This window comes from Zosterops lateralis (genome assembly GCF_965231275.1).
Source record: "Zosterops lateralis genome assembly, chromosome: 5".
Taxonomy (NCBI): Eukaryota; Metazoa; Chordata; class Aves; order Passeriformes; family Zosteropidae; genus Zosterops; species Zosterops lateralis.
In genome coordinates, this window is record NC_139766.1 from 24,282,257 (window position 1) to 24,289,274 (window position 7,018).

The window sequence follows — 7,018 nt, forward strand, 5'->3', positions numbered from 1 at the left end:
AATGAGTTTTGTCTGTATTTGCAAATATTTTATGAGGGACTTATTAAAAGATCAAGAAAAGTAAAGCTTCCTTTAGCATTTGAATTAAACTTTTTTTGAAAACCCTAGGAAAAGGGGCATAGTTTCTGCTTTCACAGTTGTGCCAGCTCAGCTCCCAATAAATTACATGTATTGATTTACCCAAGCTGTTTGTGATTTTAATTAATTTTTTTTTTTAAATTTAGCCTTCAGTTCTGATGCTGCATTGGGGCTTAGTGAGATCTTTTCTAAATTCTCTTTCTGACACTTGAGGTGACTTAAATGTTATTCACTGCTCTAGTGTAAAACTGATTTTCAGTGTTTTAGAGAAGTAATTTTTATACCCCAAATACTGATTGAATAGCAGTTTACCTACTGTTCAATTTACATAAAATCAGGCTGCTCTGAATACACAAAACATTAGGTTTAGGGTTTAAATGTGAGGGGTTTATTTTTCTCTAAGACAGTCATAAAGAAAATCCATCTTGAATTTGAACCTCTGTCTCTGCATGTTGTAATTGTATGTAGGTGTGTGTAGGCTGCAGATTTCTACCTAACTGGTGTTTCTCATGAAAGACAACTTTCTCAGCATCTTAGCAAAAATAAAAAATTAAGTACTGTGGAAGAAGATCCTAATGAATTTGGACAACTTGGAAACCTTGATACAAGAAAGACTTTCCAGTAAGGCTGTGGCTTGAATCCATTCTGCTCCTTTCCCATTATGCTTTGCACTGATTTCATTGGTTCTGACCTTCACTGTAGATCCTCAGTTTCCAGGTGGTTCAAAACAAGGCTTTTAGGTGGAGAAGACTAATTTCTGTGTTCCAGGTGCTCCATCTGCTGAGTAGGTAATCAGACACTTCTGGATCATTGAGGGAGATGTGTAGGGGCCAGCATTTGCTGGGTTTATGAATGTGCCAAGGTCAATTTTTTTCATGGAAATGTCTCAGCCTGAACTGAGACATCATCTCAGTCTTCCTGATGCTGTGGATGGGAAAGATACCCTAGGTGTTTCCTTGACATTCCATTTGTCAAGAGACTTTGTTGGAACTTGCTGCTCTGCTTCTTTGGGTCACCCTTTAGCAAATAAAAAAATCCCGCTTTCCATCAGTTCAATGAGTAGTTCAGGTTTTGGCTCTTTGAGGTTCTCACATAATTTTGGAAGAAGAATTTTTCAGCTTTTCAATCATATTGCTAGCAGGCATTTCTGAAAGATTTAATTAGACTTTTTCTGCTATACTATTGACCCTATTCCTAAATGGGAACTAAATTTAATATTAACTTTTCTAATGGGAAACTACTTTGAGTCATTAGCAAACCTGTTTCTTTCCATTTTCCTACAAAGACAACCTTGATTGAGGCAATTATATCTGTCAGATGAGTGAGAAAGTTTAAAGCATTTTTAAGGACAAAAGGGTTTTTTAGCTTTTTCCCAACATTGTTGTATAAGTTCATGTCAGATTTTTTTCTCTCGACTTAGCTAATTAATCTGCTGGTGTGGCTTTTTTTTTTCTCACTTAATGTGATACATTTGCAGTAGAAGCTGCTTTTATACTTCAGATACTGAAGGATCTCTGGAGGAGGATTTTTCATTCATAGGCCAAGGTCATATACTGAGATCTGCCAAGTATTCCAAGGGGCTCGCTGGTGTAGCAGGGAAGATTTATCCCTGGAGAGCTGCTTATGTATGAACTTGCTAGGAAATAACCAAGACTCAGCCTCTGATTTAAATAGGCCTTAAGAAGTGGTCAGGTCACATCAGTGGTGTTGGTTTGCTCTATCAATAACTAAGATTTATGTGATGGTTGCCTGGAGCTGTATTCACACTTACATTGTGCTAAAGCACTGGGGTATTGATGAGCATAAATAAGAGTCAGGTAGGGAAAGACAAATTCTTTTTGAGTTTTGGAGATCTTTTTGTGATTATGTGCATGTTTCCAAACAAACTCACTTTGCAAGTCAGTACATGTTGTATTGTTGTCCTGGCTGCCTTAGCTAGTGGCAGTCCAATGGCTCCAGTCAGTGCCTCAGCAGAGGGAAGGAGGCAGAGAAAACCCTGCCTAGCTGGACTCTTAAGGACAAGATTTTGCAACGCGAGTAATCTTATTTAAGTAAGATTACAAACACTTTAATAATAGGAGCTTGCACATGAGCTTGTTCAAAGCAAATGAGATAAAAAACGACCTTCATAGCATGAGGTTCAGTGTCTGACTTGGACCTTAAAGTCCTCTTCTGGGACATTGCCTTACCAGTACATTTAACAGGTATTTAGTGGAAGAGGGATAAAATGTGACATTATTGAATTACACTCCCCATCTCTGCTACTTGTTCCACTGCAGTTACTTCCCAGGCCTGCTTCTTCTCCATCCCAGGTACCTCTTCTGTACCCCTTCTCTCTGCCTGCCCAGGCACTTCCTCTCATGCTTATCCCCCTCCATACACCCTGCTGTCGGATCTATTCTCTCTTTTTGAGCTTCATAAACTCAATTGCTGCCTCTGATTCCCTACTTAGGTACTTTTCTTCCCTGCCAGCTTTCCTTGCTGGGTTCCTGTCTGTACTGCTCCTTCACTCTGTTTGGTTCACATACAGCCCATCCCTGTTCCCTCCTGTCTTCAGATCTACCCTCAGACATTTCCAGCCATTGCCCAAAACTCTGGGAAGTCAAAGTTTTTCAAAGAGAAGCTAGTTACATTTTTTTGCAGATGGATTAATACAGGTTTTCTACCTCCATTTCTCAGAGTTACCTGAAATTATTTTGGTAATAATGTAACCATTTACAGTATTACCAAATAATAATTAGTAAACTGTTCTCACTAATTTGGGGGATTAGTAAACTGTTCTCACTAATTGTGATCTTCACAAAAAAAAAAAAAAAAAAAGGGCAGTAGGCTGAAGCCCCCAACCTAGAAAATACTTCTCCAACCCGAGATAATTTTGCAGCATTACAGGCCCTCAAAAGCATTGTTTTATAATAGCACTATTTGGTAACCATTTCAAGTGGCTGTGGGCAGGCCCTGGCTTCACAGCCCAGCAGCAGTGGTTTGCCCTGGTGAATGTTTGTCACTGTAATTCCTCTCCAAATTATTTGAGCCAGGATTTTCTAAAGTGTTTAAGAGAACAGGATACATTCAGCCATCACTGGATTCTGAATTAAAATGGGATTTAAATGTCACTGCTTGAAAATCCAGGTTTTAAGATTGCAGATGGGTACTTCCTTTGAATAGTCTTTCTATTTAACCAGCATATAAATCTATGTGGTTGTACATTGAGGTGAAAATGATTTATATTATATTAATACTTGAATTCTTCATAATCTTTCACTGTGTTTTCTGGTGCTTCATACCAAAGAAGCATTTAATGCAAAAGAAAATGCTCTAGCTCTTTATATAAATCTAAAACTTTTAATATATATTTATAGTGAGACCCAGGTATCATGGCTGTCACACTGACACAAGATTGCCTCTAGAGAAAGAAAGAGACAGGTTAACCAGAGACTAACTTTTATTGTGCATTTTTATGCAACAGAACAAATGGAACTGGAGGTATGTATTAATAAAACCAATATTCAAATTAGAATTAACACCTGAAATAGTAAACTGTAGGTAACAAATGTCTTTATAATTAAAAAATATTGACTGTTTAAAAAATTCTCTAAGATTTTATATTCTTTAAAAGAAATGTGTGTTGCCACATAGAAAACAATTCACACATCCTATAGAAATTGTCACAAAAACCTTACTAGTCTATATTACACTATGCACTTTTCTTTTGTACAATATCTGATAAAGGCCTATCCCTAACCTGTACTTACTCTACACAGTACAATCATCATAAGAAAGTATTCATAGAATTAACTACACCATAACAATAAAAATATCAGGATTAATGCTTTTTTTTTAATCACAGTTTCTCCACAAATATTTGTCATAGAAAATATAGCGAAGGCATGTTGGCACAGATGGGCGTGCGGTGCTGCTACACAAAGTTTGAGAGAAGGCAGATACATAAATGACAGTAAGATTAAAGCGCATAGAAGGATAAGACAAGGATCTCTATCCTCCTGGGACTTTCTGGAGTGACATGATAGATAGCAGCTTCCTTCTGTCGCTGGGAAGGCATGTGCTGGCTTATAAAGCACACTGCCTAAATATGGATATCTGCAAGGGCTTATGTGCTATCTATTATTTCAGGTCCCGTACCTAACATATTGCAGCTATTTAGATGCTTCAATGTGTATGAATTTATAACACCTAATGAACAAATTAATTAGAATAAGTTGTTGTGCAAGGTTTGGGATTTTTAAAATGAAATGTCTGGGTCAAGTGGCCATGATGGCAATTAAAAACACACAGCTGACAAAATTTTTATACTCTGTTATTTTAAAACCAAACATGAACAAAAACATGAGCTGGTGTCCATTAATGCCTGTTTGTGATCATGATTCATGTCACTGGCCAGTGCACATAAGCAATTGAGGACAAAATTTTGTTCATAAAGAAAGGTCCAAACCTGCAAAGCCATTTCTACTGCTGAAGTGGCTTTCAGGCTAAATTATACTTTTGGTTATTTTGCACAATGAGAGTAGAGGATTGTGAGTAGTTCCAGGATGCTGGCTATGCTTTTTACACTAAAAATAAAGCTAGGCTTACTAGTTATTTCAGCAAATCTTTCAGTTATTAAGCGAGAGGTCTGTCCAGTTCAGCAATTCTGTTCTGTGACTGTTAAAAAGTGTTTATATTTTAAACATCATACAATTAAGCATCTGAAAGAAACCATCACAATGTTTACAAAAATACAGCATGATACATATCGCTGTGGACAAATTTACAGTATAATGTTGACTCACACGTTCTGACATGTTTTACCAAATAGTTCTGGCATGTGTCACCACATTAAACATAGACCAGCAAGACTTACACCATCTGAGCAATGTTACATCTTCTATTATAGTTCTTTTTAAAAAAGTGTAAGTTCAACACCGAAAAGCTACTATAGGATATCTGTACTGTGACATTTCTATACACTGAATTTCTCCTCCAGAGGCCACCATGTGGTGTGACCACTCCAAAAAAGTCACCTCCTGCCTGTAATGAAGGAATGCTGTTCTAAACCCCTTGGTCTAGCGAGGTCTTGTGTGACTAAATTGCTAGCTGACTTTTAGAAAATAAATCAAGTAATTATTTTGGGGCCAGTGAGTACCTTTTAACCCCGTTTCAAAAAAAATCACCAAAATTAAAGTGAACCGAGAGGTATTAGACATTTGAGGGCCTAAAGCATATGGGGCTGAGCAAGGTCTCCTCTATGGCAGTGCACAGTGAGCCTGTGTCCCAAGGGCCAGGAGAGACCAGCCACAGGCAAAGGGGAGGCAGAGGGCAGCAGGGAGCTCCTGTGGGGCTGAGCTGAACTCGGAGAAGCTGCCTCAGCCCTGTGGCCAGGCTGGGCCTCGAGGAGTGCTGCACCCCAGAGAGCCCTTCCTGGTCTCTGAGGAAAGGTCCAGGTGCCTCCTGCCTTGCCCTGTGCATGGGGAGAAGGTGGGGAAGGGGAGGAGAAGGGTAAAAGGAGGCATTAGTAGCTATGCTTGTGGCTTGCACAAGGCGGTGAGGAAAGCTGGGGAGTAGGAGAGACGCGTTCAGGAGAGTCAACGCTGATGAGGTAGCACTAAGGATGGTCTAAAGTGAAGTGAGCTTTCTTTCCAAAAAAACAGTTCCCTGTACCTGCCAGTGGGGAAATGCTGCCTCAGGAAGTGTTGGTTCAGGTTGTGGAAGATGCCAACACTGGCCTGAGTGAGCACACAAAGGTAAGGAGATGGAAACACCCTGATGTGGAAAGGAAAGGGCATAATTTCTTTGGCATTGCATATTACTGGCATGGATCAATTTAGAGGGACAATGGACTCCTAAACATTTAAAATTGAACTTTTTTTGTGGATTGACTTTTGTTTTTAAAGCTACTATCTGCTTCCAGTGTTGTGCACCATTTTGAATTCTGCTCCAACAGCTCTTTTCTTACAGCTCTCACTCTGGATCCCATGTTTACTTACTACAGAACACTAAACCAGGCTCTTCTTGCCCAACCCCTCCCTGAATGCAACACTGAGCAAAACCAGTGCATTGCCTCACCTCTTTCAAGGAATGGATATAAAACACAAATTAAAGTGAAAACAAGAAAAGGCAATTTAAAGCCTCTAAAGCTATGTAATATGGCTGCAGAATAGGAACAGACAAAGGAAAATCTGTCTTCTGAAATGGCAATTTGTTTTTAGCAATCTTGTTTTAATGAAAACTGTCATGATCAACTCTAATCCTCTAGAAATCTAGATAAATATACTGTCTATCTGATATACAATGTAATTTTTATCTGTTAGAAGTGCCTGTTATTGTTCTGGGTCTTTGAAGGATTCTGCTGTTGATGAGTGCTGCTGTTTTACTCAGGAAGCTTAATTTCCTGACAGAGTTGGCTAAGAAAGTCCCTGGATTTTCTACCTTGTGTGGTATTTTAAGGTAGCATTTATAATTATGTTCTTTTCTGTTAGCAAATGGGAAACCACTTTTTTTTTTTTTTTTTTTTTTTTTTTTTTTGTAAGTGTGCAGACTTGTACTTAAATCTTCTAGTCAGGGAAAGCAAATAGTACCTAGCTGTTCCGAGTCCAGGCCTGGGATTGTTATCAATAGGCTGAAGAGATAGTAGCTGCTGTTTCTTTTGACATTTTTATAGTTCTTAAATGACCTTTCCTCTACAACTGGATGAAATGAACTGCACGTTCCCTTTGAGTGTGCTATGAAAGGTTTGGAAATAATAGGCACTGAGAAGTCCCATAAAGCAGGTCTTGAAATGGATTTCTTTCTGTTAACTGGGATATGGTAGGATGGAGAAGCTGAAATGTATGCAGTATGTGTTCAAACATGCTTTGGACTCCTAAATGACAGCAGGGTTAAGTATGTTTAACAAACAGTCTCTCCTAAATTAAGTGGTTGCTACTGTTGTATGATGTGGGTCTCA